At 47.7% G+C, this 23042-nt stretch overlaps 1 pseudogene; it reads left to right on the plus strand.

Annotated features, from left to right (window-relative positions):
- Window positions 1-8699: 8699 nt before the first annotated feature.
- Window positions 8700-9809, plus strand: LOC115322477 (annotated as a pseudogene).
- Window positions 9810-23042: the final 13233 nt, after the last annotated feature.

The following is a 23042-nucleotide window of genomic DNA, read 5'->3' on the forward strand; positions in this document are numbered from 1 at the left end:
TCAGTTACTCGAGCTGCCACCAGTCGGCGCGCCCTTCGCGCGCTTTCCGGGCCGCCATAGTCGACCTTCAGTTTCTCGCTGTTGCTCCGCGTTGTGCGCTGCACAGGCCACTACCAGAGCTTCGTTTTCGTGTTCTTTTACGTTCCGCGTTGAAATCTTGTATTTTCTTTAGGTCTTTTTGATATTTAGGACTTTCATTTAATCATTTGATATTTATATTTTGACATAGCTCTTGTATTTTCATATCTATGGAACGGAATCGGACAGCGAATGGATCGACGATACAAGATTATGAGGCTTCAATGACCACGTAAGTTCATCCCATTCTTACGTTTTTGTCGCTAATAAAGGGCCGTCAACACTATTGCGACATATCTAAATTGCAACTGACGCAGTAAGGCTATCACAGTCGTGCTTCTCACTGCATGTGCGCTCTCGTTTCCGTAATGCCGACCTGCATGTAAGCGATTTAGCGTGCGACAAGACGAACGACGGAGATTTCTCATCGTCGCCCGTCGCATCACTCGGTTTTGGGATTTCTAGAAAACGTCGCTCACCGTCCTGGTCGGTTGCTCCGTCGCTTAAATGCGGTTTGCCTCGTCGCGCGACTGACTGAGCGACAGCGAAGCGAGTCGCCGTCGCTTATCTGGTCGCTCGCCAAATTGCTTACATGCGGTTTATACTCAATTAATTTCCATGCACACAGCATTGAACCATTGGCGCCTCGATATTACGTATAAACCACATGCAAGCGATTCGGCTAGCAACATGACGAGCGACGGTGACCCGCTTCGCTGTCGCTCGGGCAGTAGCGTGACGAGGCAAACCGCATGGAAGCAACGGGAGCAATCGACCAAGACGGTGAGCGACGTTTTTTAGAAACCCAAAAAACTGAGCGATGCAACAGGCGACAGTGAGAAATCTTCGTCGCTGACTCTCGTCGTTGTCGCCGTCGCTCGTCTCGTCGCACGCAAAATCGCTTACATGCGGGTCGGCTTTAAGGAGACGAGCGCGCACATGCAGCGAGAAGCACGACTGTGATAGCCTTACTGCGTCAGTTGCAATTCAGATATGTCGCAATAGTGTTGACTGCCCTTTATTAGCGAAAAAAACGTTAGAATGGGATGAACGTTAGACTGGCTTGAACACACATGATCTCTGAAGCCATAATCTTGTATCGTCGTTCCATTCGCTGTCCGATTCCATTTCATAAATACGAAAATACAAGAGCTATGTTGAAATATATATATCAAGTGATTAAATGAAAGCCCGAAATATGAAAACGACCTAAAGAAAGCACACTATTTCAACGCTTACCGTAAAAAAAAGCGAAAACAAAGCTCCGGTGGCCGGTGCAGCACACAACGCGGAGGAACGGCGAGAAACTGAAGGGCGGCTATGGCGGCAGGGTCACGTGACGTCAAGATGGCGGCGCCCATGAAATGTTGCCTGAAAGGGTCTATACGAGCGAGGAGTCAAGAGAAAACACTTTCGTTGACCGACAACACTGTGGAAGGCTGGATCAGGACCACGGTATCATGAGTTGTGTTCTAAAGAAGAACTGCAATGAAGAATACATCCTGCCAGTGGCGAACGTGGCAAATCATGAGATAACGTTTAAAGAAAGAGAACGAGTCGTTCGAGCCGAGAGGTGCAACGAAGACATACCCCAGCAGAGGAGTGTGTGCGCTGTGACGAAAAACAACAATACAACTTGATTGAGGCGACGGACCTCAATATGGGCGAATCCGCGACTCCAACGCAACGGGATAGACTCGTCGGTCTGATCAACGAATACCGTGAGTGCTTTGCCATTTCTTTGTCTAAAATCGGGAGCACTGATGTAACCAAGATAAAAATTGAGCTCAGGAATGACACGCCTGTAACGTATAGGCCTTATCGTCTTGCACACTCCGAGAGAAAGACTGTTCGAAGAATGACCGAGTAACTCAAGGAGGCAGGTGTTGTCCAAGATTCGTGCTCAGACTTCGCAAGCCCTATCCTATTCGTGGCGAAGAAGACAGGGGGAAGGGGCTATGTGTTCACTTCCGAGCCCTCAACAAAATTACCAAGGACAGATATACGCGCCCGCTGATTGACTACCAGCTTGACAGGCTCCACGACAAACGATTGTTCACTAGCCTCGATCTCGAATCTGGCTACTATCAGGTGCCTCTCTCCAGGAAAAGTCAAGAGAAGACCGGGTTTTTCACCCCGGACAGACACTATGAATTCACTCGTATGGCTTTTGGCTTAAGGGCTGTTTATACCCCGACGTTGAGCGCAGGGAACGCAGCGTAGCGCAGAACGCGCGCCTTTTATTCGCCGGCAACCAGGAACTCAATATCTGAGACCAATCAGTGCCTGCGCGCGCTGCGCTACGCCGCGGCCGTCGACGTTACGTTGGGGTATAAACGTACCTTTAGTCAATCCACCGAGCGTGTTTTAGCGCATGATCAACACTGTGTTCGGCTCCCTCAGGGACACGAAGGTCATGGCCTACATGGACGACCTGTTGATCCCCTCGGGTACAATTGAGGAGGAGCTGGCCATTCTACGTGATGTTCTCAAGCTTCTGAGAACCGCTGGTCTCACGCTGCGCCCAAACAAGGGGTGTTTCTTTCAAGAGAAAATCACCTATTTGGGATACGAGGTTTGGACTTAGAGCATCAAACCCAGCAGCCTCAAGTTAAAGGGCATGTCCGATTTCCCAGTGCCGAGAAACGTCCATGACCTCCGACGATTCCTCGGCTTGTGTAGCTATTTCCGACGCTTTGTGGCTGGATTTGCCACGATATCAAAGGCACTCATCACGCTGCTTCGTAAAGGAAAGGAATGGCACTGAACGACCGATCAGGGGGCTGCGTTCCGGAGTCTGCAGGACGGCCTAATGAGTGAGCCTACGTTGACACTCTACGTACACGGTGCAAAAACGGAGGTGCACACAGACGCTGGCAAGTTTGGCCTCGGAGGAGTACTGTTACAAGAACAACGGATGAGTTGATGGACCCGGTTGTGTACGTCAGCCGCTGCACGACGCAAGATGAAGAGCGGTATCACTCTTACGAACTCGGGGCATTAGCACTTGTGTGGACAGTTGAGAAGCTTCGGCCGTACTTGTATGGGATCGAGTTCAGTCTCGTCACGGATCGCAACTCCTTGCGAACCACGCTGTCGAAGAGAGACCTAGTGCCACGTATAGGAAGGTGGTATCTGCGGCTACCTAACTACACGTTCGAAGTGGAACATCTATCGGCAGATAAGATGGCCCATGTCGAGGCAATCAGCAGGGCTCCCGTGTTGGAACCCGAAGAAATGGATGTCGCAATCGACGCCAGCGTTCTTGCTACACATTTAATCGACGACGATTGGTTGGTGATGGCTCAGCAAACAGATTCAACGTTGCAAGGAATCAAAGAAGGCCTGAAGAAACCCTCAAAGACAAAGGAGTCGCAGCATAGCGAAAAGGAGTACGCACTCTCAGATAAAAAGCTTTTTAGGAGAGTCATGGATGACGGAGAAGGGTGCCTATTATGGGTAGTGCCCCGACGAGCTCGCTGGCAGATTGTGCGAATATGTCACGACGATGTCGGTCACTTCGCTCTCGACAAGTCCATGGCTTTGCTCACCAAGATGTACTGGTTCCCCAGGATGCGTCGGTACGTGAAACGGCATCTTGTGCGCGGTCTGGAGTGCTTGTATCACAAGGTTCCGTCCGGAAAAAAAATCAGGCAAGCTACACAGCGTCGAAGAAGCGGCCGTACCATTTCACACTCTCCACGTGGACCATTTAGGCCTATTCGTCCGCAGCGCGAGTAGCAACACGGACATAATTGCTGCAGTAGACGGCTTTACGAAGTTCGTCATCCTTCGAGTGGTAAGCAACACTTCGTCGGGCTACGCGAGGAATTTCCTTAAGGACTTGGCCGCCACTTTCAGTGCCCCGTGAATGTTGATCACCGACCAGGGAGCCGCCTACACCAGCCGACAGTACGTACAGTACTGCAAGTCTGTCAACGTCATCCACGTGAAAAATGCAGCCTGCATGCCCCGAGCTAACAGGCAGGCCGAGAGATATAACAGAATGATAACACCCGCCATTACCAGCCCCAAAACGGAGCGATGGAAAGGACTGGGACGAAACACTAGCTCAGGTCCAGTCGGGCATCGACAACACGCTGAGCCGAGCAACCAAAGCGACGCCCTTCAGTCTGCTTCTCAACTTTCGCCCCGTAACGTGACAGGCGATGACGTCGACAGCGCGCTAGTGCACGAGCTCGACGCTACTGTACTCAAGCTTCGGCAAAAGGCAATAGAGAACATACGCCAAGACCAAGAAAAGCAGAGAAAACATTACAACAAAAAAAGAGTAGCTGCATCTGGCTACAAATCAAGAGATATGGCGTTACTTGAGCGAGAGCCAGTCGCAACGGCAGAGTCACAAAAACTGCGTTAAAAATATAGCGGCCCACACATTGTTGTGGAGGAGCTGCCCCACGTCAGGTATCCGTATAAAGTGCAGGACCCCCCCGAGACTCAACGCTCACAGCGCTTCTACGAGGGAATAGCAGCTGTTGACCAGATGAAGCGTTTCGTTCTCTTTGACGAGGGCAGTGACGACGACCAGTCGCCGGGCTCGGAGCGCGAAGAAGACACGGAAAATTCTACTTGAGATTCGGAGGCTCCTTTCGGGGACATATTCCGACAAGATTCCAACCGGGGCCGATTGTGCAGTAGGAAGGCCGAGTGTTAGCGATCAAGGGATTTAAATAAAAAAAGAATTCAACAGCTCGTAGGTGGCCCCCGCCCCCGGCTGCTCCCAAACAGAAGTTTCTAAACGGTCCCTGGAGAATCCCCACGACCCCAAGTGGGGCCTCTCTGCCGCGAAACCCGAGCCGCGCACGCGGGCCTGCATGCAAGAGCTTAGGAGGCGATCGCCATCCTTCATGGAGAAGAACATTCCATCGGACGATGCCGAGCGAAACGCAGCACCGCGCTAGAACCGTAACTTTTATATAATCCTCCATTTGTGTATTGCTCAAAGTTTTAATTAAATAAACAGTTTAATCCAACCACATCGTAATTTCTTCACCCTAAACGCTAACACTCTTTTCAGATACACAAACCTCAGAGGAGTGCTCAGACCCACTACCCTGCCTTTTAGCCGCAAGTGTTCACTGCCTATTTCCCTTGCTTTCTCCCAGTCTTGTCCCTTGATCAACACCCCTAGACCTCCGCCTTTCAATTCTCCTCCCCTCCTGTTGCAACCCATCCAGATGTAGCCTGGTATGAATGGCGGTTCCTCTTCATCTCAGAGGTGCGTTTCTGGAACGCCGTAAGGTGACCTTCTATTTCGGGAATGTTTTATTTCTCCTACTTCTGCGGGGCTTCCTCAGATCGTCCCTCTTTCCCTTGTGGCCTCGAAGAGCCTCTCCTGAATATCGAACTGTGACGTTTGCACCGGTACCTTCCTGAGTCTGTGGGACTCCAGAGAAGCTGCCACATGCCGACGCACCCCCTTTTTTAAGTTCTATTCGTGTCTACATGGTACTGGATGACATCTCATTTGAAAGAATGGGGGGGGGGGGGGGGAGCTGGTCGTATAAACCTCCAAGTTTATCTTTTTAACGCCGTACTGTAGTCGTCATCTCATCTCATCACGCTGTTATACTTCGTTTCATCTTAAGTCCAAACGCAGCCGACGCTGCGAGCTGATGGGACCAACCAAACAGCATCAAAAGTGCTCCATCAGGGTTATGACGTTCGCCATGTTTCTCTAAGTGTTCTATAATTACTGAATATATTATAAACCTCTGAGTGCAAGTGCACTTGCGCATCTTGAGTGCCCATCAGAGCTGTGCACGCGCACTTTGCTCCTCTCCTAAAATAGCTGTTCGAGAGTATTCTAGGGTAGCGCTGGTTAAGCGTAACTGCAGTTAAAGGTGACTTAACTGCGGTTAAGGGTTTCCGTGTAAGTAGGGTAATTAACATTCAGTTTCGTAACTGCCACAGCTCTAAGAGCTTTTAGACATGGTTTAAAGTTATAAATTATGACATTTAATATTGACACAATTTCGAACTTTTTTTCATGTTAGTGTCACGACACCATCGGATTTTACTTCTTGTGCTTATATTCTCAAAGCATTTTATATACAAGTTCAAATTTAAGATATGTCGACACAACCTCGCAAAGTGATTGGCTGATCGCTCTTTGTTTTCATGGAAATCGCCATTTTAACCATTAAAATCTTCCAAGCTTCGAAAGGTTCGTGCTGAACCAGTCGTGCTAAGATCGCCATGAAGCATCGTCGTACTGAAAGCGTTCCTCGCTAATAGAGGCCTTGCAGAAGCTGTGATTGGGCGCCGTAATAAGTGACCTTCAATTTTTGTTTTCTTTTATTACATTTGCTTAACTTTTTCACGACCAGGGTATATTTTAGATTCTGCTGTGTCCTCCTTCCCAGCAATCGCCTTTGTAAAAGATCGTCAGCGCCCGATCGCTGACTCGGCATCCGGGTAAGACATGAGAAGGTCAGTAATGGCCGCCGTATAGACGCGTTATCAAATCGTCCATATAAGCGTTTTTACCACTGTGCATGCATCAACCTATAATAGCTCACAAACCTCTTCCAATGGTATTGTGGTTCTTGAGTATTTCAAGACACGAAAGTTATTTTTCAGTGCCGCCGAGTACTCACGCCACATGCAGTGGCGGTGCAATTGCTTTTGCTGCTGTGTGGATACCGAAATCTCGGTATTGGAGACATCTCCTTATGAAGCAAGCTGTCAACTGGAATTTGAGTCGGCTTACCAAGAGTGAAAAGGTCATGCAGTAACTGACCATTCTATGGGACAAAATGGCGACCATACGCGGAGCTTGGCGCTACTTTTCTAGGATTCAGCGACTTTAAGTGACTCTAAATAAGAAAGTCTTAGTGCTGAACTTTGCTGCCTCTCTAAAAGAGGCCACAGCAAGGCATAGATTGGGCACGAGTGCTGCGAGAACACGATTCTGGAACGAACACCGACGCCGCGGTCGTGTCCGATGCGGAGAGCAAGTCGTCTGCTTATTGCGCAGGAGTGGCGGTGACGTCAGTACGACGTCGAGTTCTTATTCGCTGATACAAAAAAAAAACAAAAAAAAAAAAACAGGGTAGATTTTAAGGCATCTAGCATGAAAGTCTAGGGTGCTTTCATGTGCGCTTTGCTTAGGGTGGTCACATCTGGCCATTTTGTTCCACACGTTTATTTTTCTTTTTTGTTCAGAAGCGCCTGAAAGAGCGTTTCCCTGCACTCGTTTGTGGCGCTGACTGTGCTATGGCGACATGTTGATATCGTCAATTTCTTTGTATTCTCCCCGTGAGCGGGTGCTGTTGGCATCGGGTACAACAAAGGTTGACATTACCCTAAACAGAAGGATGGTGATGCACCCTATTTACCCAGGGTCTACCCACTAACGTTTTCAATCAGCCAATCAGAGCTCGGTGTCGTTCTGATGTCACCGCCACTCCTGCGCAAGAAGCAGACGACTTGCTCGCATCATAGACGTTTTTGTACATTCAATGCCATCTAGAGGCTCAGATATAAATTTAACGTTGTGTATGCTAATGGTGGTTCAAATGTAGCACCTATTCACCAAAGCCAGACGAACAAAAGTGAGGGTGTTCCTAGCTTTACAGTTATTTCCATATATGGTCTCGTTTCGATGGTGTAAAAAAACTACCATTCCGAACGAGTCGCTAAGTTGAGAAAAAACAATTCGATGAAATTAAGCACATATTATTTATTGCCATGCGCTGTCTTGTGCGTGCCGAAGCCGAGCATTCTAAGGATTTTCATGGGACTCTGAAATACGTAGCGCACACAAACTTATAGGTCTCGTAACTCCGACATGGAACAACAACACAGAGAACTAACGTCTGGAATGCTCCCTCTCTCCGCATCGGCGCATTTTTTCGAATGACCTATTGCTAACTTAAGGCCTGTTCACACATGGAGGGCAGCGTTACAAGCATAACGCTGACTTCGCGCTAAGTGCGTTCTAACGGGAGCGTTCCTCAGGTTTGTATCGCACCATCAAAACTGTTGCTCAAGGCAGACAATGAGTAACTGACGACACGTGAGCAGTGCTACATCAGCGCTTCGCTGCATGTGAGAACCGGCCTTTGTTCAGCCATAAACGAGAATGCTGGGAATATAGGTCTACGCGCCGCACGCGAGCAGGTTCCCGGCATAAAAGATTCGAAGTGAATAACCAAAGCAAGGCATTGGGTCTGTTCGATTCGGCTAGAAAGTTCTGAACTAGTTCTGTCCGAGTTCAGAGGAGTGCAGGAGTCGTGCAGCGGCGGCGCAGAACCAGTGCAGCCACCGCGTTAGGACTGGCGCTGTGATCGACTTCCGGAGTACCGATAAAACGGATGCGGAAGACGTCGTCTGCTTTTGCCGTCCGGCTGCGTCGCCATGGAATTTTGTCTGCTAGCGCTTGGATATTTGCGTTAGTTTTATATTACTTTTTTTGACAAAAATATTTTCCATGTATGTTTCTTTACATTACAAAGTGCGTGCAGCATCTAATGAAACGTGTCTGCATTTTATATCGTCTGATTTCGTGCTGCGATCGCTTTCATAGACATTTCCTCGACCACGTACCTGGATACCTTCGCGAGATCAAGATGACGATGTCCCGTCAGAATTTACTGGCCGCTGCAGTAGCGCTCATCGAAGACGAGAGCGACGATGAGCTCGACGACATCATCGCCCTCGCCTCGATTGTTTCGGCACGGACTGACAGGAACAGGGTTCCCCTGTACTACGAAAAGGTGATCGACACCTACTTCGATTTCGAATTTATGCGCTTGTTCAGGCTTTCGAGAGAGACACACGCGGAGCTGGCTGGTCGATATGAAGCTTCGGCGTTTTACCCGGATTCCGTTGGTGGACGACCGCAGATTTCGGCGGAGAAGACATTGCTGATTGTGCTTAGTTACGTAGGCACGAGAGCCACAATGTACCAGATTGCGGATCGCTTTGACATAACGGAGTCGTCCGTTCACCTCTGCATTGAAAGAGTTCTGAACTTTCTGTACAGTATCAGCGCACAAATAATCACCCGGCCTGGCCAGGAAAGACGTCGGAGGAGCCAAGCCGGCTTCCTGAGGAAGACTAAGGGGAAAGGGCCCCACAAAACGATCGGGGCGATTGATGGATGTCATGTAGAAATCCTGCGACCAAGAGAGTCTCCGAACTCCTACTACAATCGGAGCAAGTTTCATTCCATTGTTCTGCAGGGTATCTGCGATGATCAAAATCAATTCATCGACGTCTACATCGGGTTCCCCGGTTCAGCGCACGACGCCCGCATCCTGAAGGAGAGCCCCATCTTCGAGGACGCGGAAGCCAAGTGTGCGGGTGGATAACTGCTGGGGGATTGGGCTTATCCCCTGCTGCCATACGTCATGACCCCCTTCAAGTCTTCAAAAGCGGCCCTGCCGTCCTGGAAGACTACGTATAACACGAAGCACGGTCAACAGAGAGTGACAATCGAAAATACTTTCGGGCTGCTCAAGCTGCGATTTCGGAGAATGTACTTGGTCGACAGCGCCAGCATCAGACAGTGCTGCCTTGTCGTTATGGGCGCCTGCGTTCTCGACAACCTCTGTAATGCAGAGAGAGACTTTTTCTATGACCTGAACATCGCCCGCCCGCCTGACCAAGTCACCAACGACGACGACCACGCGATCCAACCGGACGACGCCACAAGGAGTCTCTCCGAGCGGATCCGAGAGGCCATTGCTAAGACCGAATGTTAGGAAGCGATATCTACACCTAATCCTCCAAAAATATTCTTTTTTTTTTATTTTGTGTGTGTGTGTGTGTGTGTGTGTGAACATACAAAGATGGTACTTGAGCTTTGGAAAATGAAGCGTACCGACTTCATGAAAACACGATTAAACAAAGTAACGGGTTACTTCGTTCCTTCATTTCTGCGTACAGTATTATTTTGATCCAATACCCTAGTACGTTCGTATACCAGAATACATATATGCGGGCATGCACAGGTAGTCAGTGCCAGTGACTCCTAAAACGTAACATTGTTCCCAAAGCTATTTTCAACCTAACAATCAAGAAAACCTAAAATAAAAAACAAACAAACAAAAAAACTAGATATGGCGGTATAAAAAATACATGCTGCAAAACTCGGAAATAATTGTAAAAACTACGAATGAATCGGGGGACTACAGAGGAGTGGCAAACAAAATCAGCAAGACAATTTGAACGAATTTATTCGTACGGCACAATTGTGCACCAGTCAAAATAATAACAAAAGAATAAATAAAGCGGCCTGCGAAACAGTGAAACTGTAATCAAAAGTTCATTGAGGTGCATGAAGCACGTCCACTGTGCCGGCGCGCTCTTTTCGATTGCAGTCACGAGGCGCTCGAGAAGAGCCATCCGGTCCTTATGTCGTTTCTTGCGACTCTCCTCCACGTCGGCGAACACCTTGAGCAGCGAGCCCAGGGCGGTTTCCCTCTTTCTCTTGCTCGGTGTACCGGCCGGAGCACGCTGGTTTGAGGGCGGAGCCACCCCTAAGGCAAGGGAGGAGGGTCCTGCCTCTGTCCCTCGGGAGGTTTCAACCTCGGCGCTGAAACATTTTTTTTTTTTTTTATGTTACGTTGATTATACGTTTCTTAAGTACTTACCTGGTCTCTCCTTCCTTTTCAAGCACTCTTCCCGGCGCCAACAACACAGTTGGTGAAATATGGTGCTCTTTCTCGAGGATGTCATGAAGCTCGCTAAACCACAGAAACAGCACGTTTACAAGTGATGACCTATATAAAAAAATTAGTGAACGTACGTACTCCTCGTATTCAAAATGTACCCTAGAGTGGCCCGACTTGTTTTTTGATTTGGCGTTCTTGTACGCTCTCTCCAAGGACTTCCATTTGTTTTCGGCCTGGTCAGCGGTGACAACGCCGCCGAACTCTCCGACGACGGTGTCGGCCAGCTGCTGCCAAAGGGCTCGTTTAGTCCTAAACATGATGTTTACTACGTATTAGCATGTATTATAAAATATATCCTGACAAAGACATACCTGAAACCCCCCTTTGCTCTCAGACGCTCTTTTAGTTCCTTATAACAGCCGATAAAGAACTTCGTCTTCGCGGCACTCCACAGCTGCCCGTCGACGTCCGTTGTGAGTGGACGCGCAGGCTGCAGGACAGTTGGATCTGCGTCCGGCTCAGAGGCAAAGACGAGCGTTACTCGTTCTCCGTCTTAAAGAATAGAATGCGAACATTGTAAACATCGATGTATAATCGCGAGGTGAATGACTGGCTTAAGCAAGTCATTCACGAAACGTAAGCAAGGCTGCATAAGCAAGCCGACGCAGCCCTCTTACGATTTTTAACGTATTTAATTCGAGCTTATTCCTACCTTCGGTAACGTACACCATCCCGCTTCCGTCCACTACGGGTACACCATTTTCGTCCACAAGTGGGAAGACTTCCGTTTCTACGTTGTTGTGTATAACAAACATGCTTTAATGACCGAGCACAGCGAGCAAGAAAGAGAAGAGTCGTCTGCTTTCGTCGTCTGCTACGGCACGAACGCTGAACTGGCTTCGGAGCCGGTGCAAGCATTTCCGGAACTGGGACTGAACTCGTTCAGAACTAGGATGAATCGAACGCGCCAGTGCAGCGGTCGTGCAATTTCCGGTTGAATCGAATGCGCCAGTTCTTGCACTGCTGAACTAGTTCAGCCAGTTCAGGCGAATCGAACAGACCTAATGACTAATGCGCGTGCAAGATGCCACTTGGTTTAGGCTTTTGCTTTAGAACACGGTTACTGCTGCGGATGCCAGCACGCACGGCGCCTAGACCTACTTTCCTAAAATTCTCGTCGATGCCTGGGTAATTTAACAATAGGTCTATTCTTCCTTCACCAGCCATCGAAAGGCCGTCATTAACATGTAGAGAGTGATACACTGAGGTGACGATTATTATTGAAGTGGCCAGACAAAATTTCAGAAAGGGTCTATTTGTACGCGCCATGGAGGCCTTTTCTGATGACGCATTAAAATTCAGCACTTGGAAGTGCTGCAAAAAGTAATGGTAGTCATGATGGTGGATGAGTGTTGTAGTTCAAAACAGAAATAAAAGAGCGTTCGTGGCTAAAGAGCAAGAGGAGGAGGGGGAGGGATGGTGAAATAGCCTTCAGAGGGCAGTAGAAGCTTGGAGCATGACCCCGATCAAGAAACAACATTTCTCCCGATATTCCACGCAAATATGAACTATATACAGGGCAACACACTGGCAAAGTTCCAAGACCTTAGCTTTTATCGATACGAAAAAAAAAATTCTTTAATGCAGAACGTTATTGCGCAATGTGATGTTTTTGAGATTTTTTTTTCAAAATAACTACCCTAATGCTGGGTGATTAATACCTTTTGTCAATCCTTCCTATGCCTAATTTGTCAGTGAATATTTCTAGACCCGTAGCCAAAACAGTTGTTTGGGGGAATGCGCCCAAATTGTACACATCGCGCAATACGCAAAACGCGCACGTGACTGAGAGGGTGCTTACACAATTTTTTCGCGAACACACACAAAAATATTTTTTTTTTCCAATACAAGGATTGGTTTTATTCTTCTGGGCATAAAGCTAGCAAAACATATTTTTTCATCAAAATTAAAAATGGTCACCGGGCATGGTCGTTGATCTTATCTGAAAACGCCCAGTTGCGCAAATCTGGTTCACCATTATGGTTTATTAGCACGCAATAGCACAAAATCGCAAAAAAAAGTTCAGTTAAAAAAACAACATCGTAGGGTCATTCTATGCAGTCCAACCATGAGGAGCAGGATATCACTGATACATGTTAAAAAAACATTTCTGGGACAAAAATAAGGTAATTTCAGTTATAATGACATCGTTGAATATCACTTTTGCGGCACACCTTAGTCGCATCGTTTAACTACAATCCATATTCGCTAAATGGAAAGTTCACTATAAACGAGCTTGGGAAACGGAAATGAGTGAATGGATAACAAAGAGAGCCTACATAATAGCCACAGCACTGCTTCTTGAAGAAGGTTGCCTTCAGAATGGCACTCAATGTTGAAGGACGCTTGGTTGGCATTTCGAGCTCATCCTGCTTGTAGTTCACTTCCTGCCTGTTCTCTGCTTATCAATATTCGCTTACAGGCAGTGTTCCCGTAAGCAATAAATGCCGAACTAAAAAAAAAATAAAAAAATAAAAGACCTCGACGTTTTGTTGTAGCGAAATCAAATATACAACAAGCAAAAAAAATGTCTTCTTTTTGTGTTTACTTTTACTTTTCTTCTATTTTTTTTTTCGCTAAAGTCTGCATTGCTGTCGTGGGTTATTTCCCGTTTTGTGTTGTGCCACATAGGGAGCCTTCATCTTCCGTAACCCCCCCCCCCCCCCCCCCCCCTCCTTTTTGCTTGAGGAGTTTTTGGGAGAAACTCTGGGAAGCAAAAGGGGCCTTTCGGAAGGCGAGGGGAAAACCTTCATTGTACGAACTTCGGACTGAGATACGAGTCACCAACAGCAAAAAAGCGATGTTTTCATGAGCTCAATCTAAGTCACCGTAGCTCATCGGAGCTAGCAACAGGATCTCGTGGCTCGAAAGAACGTTTACGCCACGCCACTTCATACCGAAAAACTCGGAAAATGGAGAAATGTCAAAAATGTATTTAAGATAATGAGTACAAGATACTCAGAAATGTAATTAAACTTCAGTATCAAATAATCTCGATTAAAAGTATTTGCAAGATACCAAGATACTTCAAAAGGTATTTGAAATACAGTCTCTTGAGTAGAGTATTAAGGATAGGTTCAAGTCTGCTCGAAATGCATATTTGAACTGAATTTTATACTTCGTTTAGACGATTCCTTACTCGCTTTCGACAAATCGGCCGCACGACTGGAACACCGAGAGTTGGCTGAACTGGCGGCGACCGCTTCTGTTGTACTAAATTGATTGATTGAAACACAGCACTTAAGTGTTCATAAAAAAAAATTAACTGATGGATGTAACAGAGCCAAATGTCGTCTATTGCACAAATGAACCACTTTTTTAGGTTTTACTCGCGCTGCTCTTTGGACGGAGGTCGTAGTGGTAAAGAGCCAGCTTGAGTGTGCGATTGCCATTCCGACTGCAGATGGTTACTCAACTCTAAGAACGCTGCTGTCAAGTATTCTAGCACAAAAGAGAAGGATTCATGATACACTAGTTCACTCGGCACACTGCTCGCGCTAAACAACCTCGACATGGCTCACCCCCCCCCCCCCCCCCCCCCCGGCCTGCTGGCATGAAGCGCTATTTTGTATACGAAAACAATGGTAAAACAGCGAAGAAACGTTTTTTTTCGGGCATTGTTCGGGCAATGTACCGGGCAGCACAGATTGCTACCCATTGCACTTGAACTTTCGATCGTGATCGAAGCTGCGAAAAAATAATATCGATCGCTGGCGACCCGTAAAGCAACTTCGCGGCTTCTCGTATCGGTCGTCTGTCCTCTCGCTGTTGACGTACACGAATAGAGAAAAGAGATTTTTTGGATGTTGCCACTTAGAGAGTCGCCTCCCAGAGCTTACGCGTCCGGCGTAACTTGAAAATTCAAACACTCCGTTGAAAAATGTCATTTACATAAGATGCATGCTTGCCAGAAGCTGAGAAAAGGTTATTGCTGCGGTATTCCAATTTTCAGCCAAATTAAACAAAAAAAAAAAAAAGACTCTAACAAATCGTTCATCTTTAAACATGTAAAGGTTTAGTGGGGACGGTGTCTTGAGTATTTGTAACCGTATCGGCCTTTGTCTCAGCTTAGTTTAACCTGAAATGGTATTACAATGCTCTTGCACGGCTCTCGCTCGTTAACATAGGGAATATATGCACTCGACGAAACAAGCAAGTTCCTCGGTAAAAAGTGCGCGCTGTCTAGTAGCTGCTGTGCCAATTATCTGAATCTGCCATTGGCACTATGAACATTTATTGGATAAAAGGGCTGTTTCAGTGCTCGCCGTAAACTGGGCTGAGCTTTTGTTGAAAACGAGCATTGCGTCAGCACTCAGCGAGGACTCGGATCCAGTAATATTTTCTGTGCTAAAAAAATGGCGACCCGCAATGTTGCTTGATGGGGTATGGCAAAGGGTATATAGAAATCTATCAGAACTCTTGCACGTTTAAGTGGAACAATTTTCGCGGTCTGTGGGGGTGACTTTTTACTTCTCTGCCAGCTTTGCATGCGGGTTTTGACACCTGAATGCGAGTATGGGGTAGGCCATAAGAAAGTAAGAAAAAAATCACGAATAGCTTTGCAGTAAAGCTAGCTTACCTCTAGGTCCTGAAAGGCTTTCTGGACGTCAAGGTTGAGGTCTTTTGTTTTCTGCTGCGAGAAGATGAAGATTTCTGATCATCGAGACGGTTTCGTGAAGCTTGATGCCGCGATATCGAGGCACGCATTTTGTAACAATCGAGGTATTCGGCGGAGCGCAAGACTGTGATATCGTGCAACGCAAAAATAAAAACAAACAAACAAAGAAAAGCTTACTTTCCACAAACATTTTTAAATATATCTATTCCCTAAAAAGAGTAAAATGTTGTCCCATTTGCTTAGACACGGGCGGCATTTATATCCTGCCCGCCCAGTGCAAAGTTGAACACAAAAGCGGTAATCCAGACGCTCTCAGCGGAAACGATTACTTCGAATCGGCTTCACGGCAGCAGCTGTTAGTGCCGCTTTGAGGCGAAATCTGTCTTTGTTTTAGAGACAACCTTCTGCCGGGCATTACTATAATCGTCTCACAACCACCCCATGCACACGCCCCCCCCCCCCCCCCCCCCCCCTTCGCCTCCGTCCCCGCGGGGTTCTTGAAACTCCTTTGCGTTTCAGAAATTTTAGAAAAGCAGATTCGTATTGTACTCATGCAAGTAATCAAATGAGTAGCGATGGATTATTTTTTTTTCAGTAATTTTAAGGCAGTTGTTTAACTTAATTCGGCAGTAATCTCAAAAGCTATCTCATTACTTTAAGAGTAGTACAATTTTGAGAAACAATGACCAGTCTGTGCCCATTGTCAAACCAAACATAAGTTTTAATGAGTTGGTTCGCTTTTAATGGAAACAATATACCTTATTGTCCCGACTGTAGTCCGCGGACTATACATGCTTAAAATGTGATATTTTAAGCTTTAAAGGAGCACGGAAGCAAAATTTGAAGACTCATTTTGCTGGTTAGGTATATACTAAGTCGCATCGGCGCCTGAAAATCACCAGTCTTTACTTTGTAAACGCAAAAAAAAAAGTAATTTTAAAACGAATACAACGATTTCCTGACGGCACCTGGTAAAGGTGTATCCACACGACGGACCAAATTGCTGTTTCGGTCCGCGGGCCGCGCATCACGTGATGTTACGTCACCGGTTTGCGAGGTCCGCCGGCGGTCCGCGGCCCGCGTTTCTGAGAAATGCCAAGCGACTTTTCTCGCCCGGACCTTGCGGCGGATCGCGGCGTTTTTAGTATAATTCAAGCGCTAAGTCTGGCAACAAGCTGACCTTTGTTGTTTGGATTGGAATCCAAATCCAAAGTCGATTTCTTTTGGCGCCAACTGTTGAAGACGAAGAAGCCGAACCTTTTGTTGTGCGACGATGGCGGCATGGTGCGACGATGCAACTTTTTACTTCATCGCGCTCGTGGAGGAATTCCCCGCTCTGTGGGACAATAGATGCATGCCCTTTTCGGTTCACTTAAGTCCTTGCAGCCAAACGTCTCTTTCGTTCAACCTCCATCTTGGCTCCTTACAAATAGCCTCAAAGCAGCTTGCTGCATGCGTTTGGCGGAGCTGTGATGTCGACGGTTAGACCGGCCCGTTCACTCTGTCGTCTGCTCTTTTGGTCCGCCGTGCGGATGCTCATTGCAGTCGGGCGGCCCGCGGGCCGCGCATCACGTGATCCATCGGTCGGCGGCCCGGTCCGTCCTGTGGATACACCTTAATTGGGGCCCGAAGCTTTGTTGAGGAATTGTGACGTGTTGCTCCACCCGCAGTGGCGCCACCCTCGGCAGTACACCGTCCTCCTACAGAAACCCTAGCCGTGAACGCACTGGTGCAATCGCGCTGCTTCGGGCGGCGCGCGATTGTTTAGGTACCGCCGAGTTTTTTCTGCGTTTATTCATCACGTTTGCGTGCATGATGCCGCGCTATTGCGCGGCAGGGGGCTGCGGCAACAGTGTGCCGAACTGCGAGATGTCGACCCATGGGTTTTCCAAACGATGAGAAATTCCGAATCGTGTGAATCCGTCTTGCGCTTTCGTCATCTCTTGATCGGACACCGGTTAAAACCGATCGCCTGTACGGTGACCATTTTCGCGATGAGAACTATAAAAGGCGACCCACTGTCCTCAGGAGTTCGGGTCTTCCTACCAAGAATATTTGGCTGCTACTAGGGGTTGTGCCGAATATTTGTTTCCAAGGAAAGAAAAGCAGAAGAACTCAGCGAACCGCACTAAAAGCGAAGCAAACCGGTAGGTGAGCACGCTGGTAAGAAAACACCTGATAGCCGCATACCTCCAAGTTTTTTTTACCATTAATAAATGCGAGGCATTTATTGGCGACCCCGACCCCTCTTGAGATTTTGTCGGGCAGACGGTATATCGTATGGTTCTAGCCCGAATCGTCTGTCCGTCACCATGTGCGAGAGTGGCTACTCGCCTTCGCTGAGATGTCCCGAGTCCCCTTGGTAGTCGAAATCCTCGTCGCCTCGAGTTCATAGATCATGGCAGAACGCACTATCGTCGTGCAGCTTTGTAGTCATCCGCCACTCCGAAACGCAAGATTGTAACGCACAAAAGACACAGCGTGTTGGCGCTCATAATCACGCCAGCTTTTGCCTGTGCTGAGGAGCCTGACGTCCCGATTCCGACGGAGTTACCGTGGCACATCGCACCCCTCGATGGCCTATCTCGAAGTGCTCGCTAGAATTGGACACTTGAAACGGAAAAATATAGCCATCCGTCCAAAATACGAACGTTCGATTGTCATTTACGAAGATCGAAGGTCCTATTTGACCCATTTTGGGAAAGCTTCCCTATATTTTGATTTTCGTTTGTGTGCCCCTCTAAGCTTCCGACTAAACAATAACTTATTTTTCTTGAAGATCGTTTTATATAAGAGCGGGTACCGCCCAGTGCGGTTATAAAGATCACGCAATCACGCTGTTATCCCGCGCCTTCGACGTCCGAACAATAACTTATCCGGTTGCCGTTAAAGAGAAAGGAGGAAGGGTATGCGTTGGAGGCACCATTTGGTTAGCACCGCCGAACTGGTTTCGTGAAGCGAATCAGCCCTCTTTTTTTCTCTTTACATTCTGCGGGAGACATGAAGAAAAAAAAAATCATGAGCCATTCCACTTTTTGAAGATGGATGCCCGACAAAGCTCCTTAGCACACGACACAGACGTGACACAGCATTTTTAACAATGGTACGACCACATTTATTGCCTTGATCGGTGGCCATGGTGACGAAATCTACGCACACACATGTCGACGCATATCGCCGCCCTGAGGAGCCGGAGGAAACTAGACACGCGCGACAGTTTATATCCTCCTCGGAGACCACGCACGATGGTGTGAAGTGCCTGTGTTGCACACCCAACCGGACATTGGGAGGCCCAGAGTTCAAATCCTGACTCCGCCGTTTTCTGGCTTTCGGCGGGTTCCTGAAAACTTTGATTCATTGGATTAAGTACGGTTCATTCATCTGCCTTGTTGTATAGGCAGCCGGCAACGGCTAGGCGGCGCCAGCAGGGTGAGAGCGCACGGTTATACCCTGTCTCGCTGTAACTTGGCAAACGGCGAACGATAAGCCCCACATTGCATGCCGAAGGCTTTGAAATGCGCGACGTTTACGAGCGCAACGCACACATATTGGAGCATGAGGCAGCGAAAAGACTGATACTTCTTCGGAGTTGAGGCGCGCTCCGGTGATACGCAGTCACGTTCCGATGGGCCCGCCAGGGCCGTAGCTTCCGCTCTACTGGCACGTTACGCGATCACGGCTTCCTGGGATACCCAGTATTTCTTGCTTCAGACACTAGGCTAAGCGGCGCCACCATAGTAAAAGCTCCCGTTTGAATAATGCAGCCGCCACTCCCAGGGGTACCCAATATTTCTTGCTTCAGTCGCTGGATGGCGCCAAACCAAACAGCACTGCAGGTTGCCTATATTCAATAGCGTGGCTCTTGATTCTCGCAGATGATGATGACAGTGCTTTTAAAGCTCATAAACAAAGAATACTACATGTACACGGGACGAGACAGAACAGTGGGAGGATTCCTGGAGCACAACGAGCATGTACCACGTGCTACCAAGCGTCGTACGGCGTTCCACGCGACTAAGTGTGCTTTCAGAACACCTCTGATTGGATACATTTCGTTTCCTGTGCATTAATAAGACAGATAGGAAACGCCAGAAAGCCAAGGTGTATTAATGCAGTGCAATGAAGAAAAACAAAGTGGAGTGGTGTAGTGGTCAGCACGCCCGATCAGACATTGGGAGGCCTAGAGTTCAAATCCTGGCTCCGCCGTTTATTTTGGCTTTCGGCGGGTTCGTAGAACATCGATTCTTTGAATAAAGTACGGTTGGTTCATCTGCATATGCAGCATAAAAAGTTGGAATATATATATATATATTCAAACTTTTTATGCTATTTTTTATCTTATGTTGTTGCATATAGGCATGGAAACAGCTTAGGAATGCAGCGTTCTAACGCTGTGTGCATCCTTGTACAGATACTAGCATGGCTATTCTTCCTGTGGCTTTGGTCACCGTCACTTCAATCAGTCACCACCACCCCATCAGCATTTAGTCTAATGTTGCTTGGCTTTCCGGACGACACCGTCGGCGGGCCCTTCGGTGCCCTCCCAGATTGGCCACAGGGTGTCTTCGCTCCGTTCGAGAGGGTTTCCGCATCGACATCGACATCGTCACTCGCCGATGGCCTGGTTTTAAAACCGCAATGTGCCCTTGGATACTTCAGTGGGCATAGAAACAGCTTAGGAATGCATCGTTCTAACGCTGTGTGCATCCTTGTGCAGGTTGGTTCCGTTCCATCATTACACGCTAAGAAAACTAACAACCATTGCCTCTTTCTCTTTCCGTGCCCAAGTGTTTTTAGAGCGCAGCTCTTAGGCGCCCGTTTCCGGCTTGAGCGGCGTCGGCGTCGCCGTCGCCGTCGCCGTCGGCGTAATTGCGCGGTGCATTATGGGTAAATTTTTCCGAAGGGACCGGAGGACTCCCGAAGGAACCCGAGGTCGTCCCGAAGGAACCCGAGGTCCTTCGGGAGGACCTCGGGTTTCTTCGGTAGGACCTCGGGTTTCTTCGGTAGGACCTCAGGTTCCTTCGGGAGGACCTCGGGTTCCTTCGGGAGTTCCATGCAACAGGTTGCATGCAACTGGCATACAACGATTTGTATGCAACCTGTTGCATCCAATCCAGGTTGCATGCAACCTGATGACGTCATCGTCATCGTCATCATCACTGATGACGTCATCAGTGACGTCACTGATGACGTCATTGGCATCCGCATCGTCATCGTCATCATCACTGATGCCGTCATCAGTGACGTCACTGATGACGTAATCAAATCGTCATTGTCAATGTCACGTGACCCCCAGGTCACGTGACCCCTGAGGTCACATGACCTCTTAAGGTGACGTGACTCCACTGAGGTCACGTGACCCCCTGGAGTCACGTGAACCCCCTGAGGTCCTCCCGAAGGACCTCGGGTTCCTTCGGGACGACCTCGGGTTCCTTCGGGAGTCCTCAGGTTTCTTCGGTAGGATCTCGGGAGGACCTCGGGTTCCTTCGGGAGGACCTCGGGGTCCTTCGGTAGTTGCATGCAACAGGTTGCATGCAACATGTTGCATGCAACTGGCATACAACAATTTGTATGCAACCTGTTGCATGCAATTCAGGTTGCATGCAACCTGATGACGTCATCGTCATCCGCATCGCCATCGTCATCATCACTGATTACGTCATTGGCATCCGCATCGTCATCGTCATCATCACTGATGACGTCATTGGCATCCGCATAGTCATCGTCATCATCACTGATGACGTCATCAGTGACGTCACTGATGACGTCATGAAATCGTCATTGTCAAGGTCACGTGACACCCAGGTCACGTGACCCCTGAGGTCACATGACCTCTTAAGGTCACGTGACCCCACTGAGGTCACGTGACCCCCTGGAGTCACGTGGCCACCTGAGGTCACGTGATTCTCCTGAGGTCACGTGACCCCCTTGACGTCACCCGACCTCCCATGAGGTCACGTGACCTCAAGGAGTCACCTATCCCTCAGTACGCTTCCATCCTCCTCCTCAAGAGCTGCGCTCCAACCGGCGTTACAGGGAATTGTAAACGGCTTTCATTTTTTGTTTCTTACTTATAGAGTGAGTGTCTTGATGTTTTGAGGCCACTGTTATTACTTTCTGGCGACGTAGAGTTTAACCCCGGCCCCATGACTGAAGCCCAAGCGACGCATGCGTGCAAGCTACTGCAAGACCTTAATACTCGTGCCATAAAGTCACAGGAGGGGCAGAGCAGTTGAATAAAAACCGTGAAACAACAACAAAAAATTCCATTGAAGCAAAAAATTAACGAATTTGGAAGCCGACTGCTCCTCGTTGAAAGTAAGGTTTCTGCGCTTGAAATAGTCGACCACCAATTTCAAGAGATGCAGGGCGTCACTGAGGCTCTGCAGAACGATAACGTTAACTTACTCGTGCGTCTTAATGACCTGGAAGATCGTTCAAGACGTGATAACCTTATTATTCATCGTCTTCCCGATGTTGTGTCAGAAACATGAGCGGAAAGTGAAACGAAAGTTCTCGAGCTCATTTCCCTTTCCCTTCACCTCCAGGTTACTCGAGAATGCATTGAGCGCCCACATCGAATCGGCTGCTTTAATCCTACCAGATGTCGTCCACTAGCTATAAAGTTTTCTTCCTTTAAGGTCAAGGACAAGGTACTCTGCTCGCGACTAAAATTAAAAGAAAGCACGACTTATATCACCGAAGATTTTCTCCAACTACTCGTATTGGGAAAAAAAAAAAAAAAAAAAAAAAAAAAAAAAAAACTAATCGAAGTTGGTAGAGCCACGAATTGCCTATATAAGGACTGGTGAAAGCGAGCGGGTTGAACATGAATACATAAAATTGAAAGAATAAAACACAGAGGACAAGCACAGGACAACCACTTTCTTGGTTGTGGTTGTCCTGTGCTTGTCCTCTGTGTTTTATTCTTTGAATTTTATGCCTATATAAGCTGCGGTATAAGATTTGCTTTATTAAACAAGAGGTGCTACATGTATAACGCGACTACTGATACGGTTTTCGAGCTCGGTTCCTCCCCCGATGTGCGCGCGAGAGATAATACAGAGATTGTTCGAACTAACCTAACACCTGCAGCATCATAACGAATTGCGAGGGGTGAGGGTTGTACTAAAAAAAGCAAACATTTCTCAGGAATTTAGTTTTTAATATAAGGAGTGTTTTACGTCATAGGGATGACTTGTGCTCTGCTGTAGACTCATCCAGTGCTGATATTGTAGTTTTAACTGAAACGTGGCTTTCCTTTTGTGTTAAAAATTCTAAAACATTTTGTTGTGAAAAAAGTTTCAAAGTTTATAGTTGCGATAGACGCGAAATGACTGGTGGCGGTGTGTTGATTGCAATTGCAAGTCATATTGAATCGCTTTGTGTGCGCCTGAGTAGCGAATTGGAAATAACATGAGTTTGTTTGCATGTGAATCACCAGAAACTTATTTTGGGCGTATACTATCGTCCGACATCTAACAACCATTCCTTCGTTACCAATCTTCATGAGGCAATAAACTCATTATTAATTCGTTTTCCTTCTGTTCCAATATTTTGTGGTGACTTTAACTACCAAAGTTTAGTCTGGACTGGCGTGCATGCTAACAATCACCCATTTTCATCTGACGCGACTGACTTTA

This window comes from Ixodes scapularis, unplaced genomic scaffold (genome assembly GCF_016920785.2).
Source record: "Ixodes scapularis isolate PalLabHiFi unplaced genomic scaffold, ASM1692078v2 PGA_scaffold7__128_contigs__length_106722199, whole genome shotgun sequence".
Taxonomy (NCBI): domain Eukaryota; kingdom Metazoa; phylum Arthropoda; class Arachnida; order Ixodida; family Ixodidae; genus Ixodes; species Ixodes scapularis.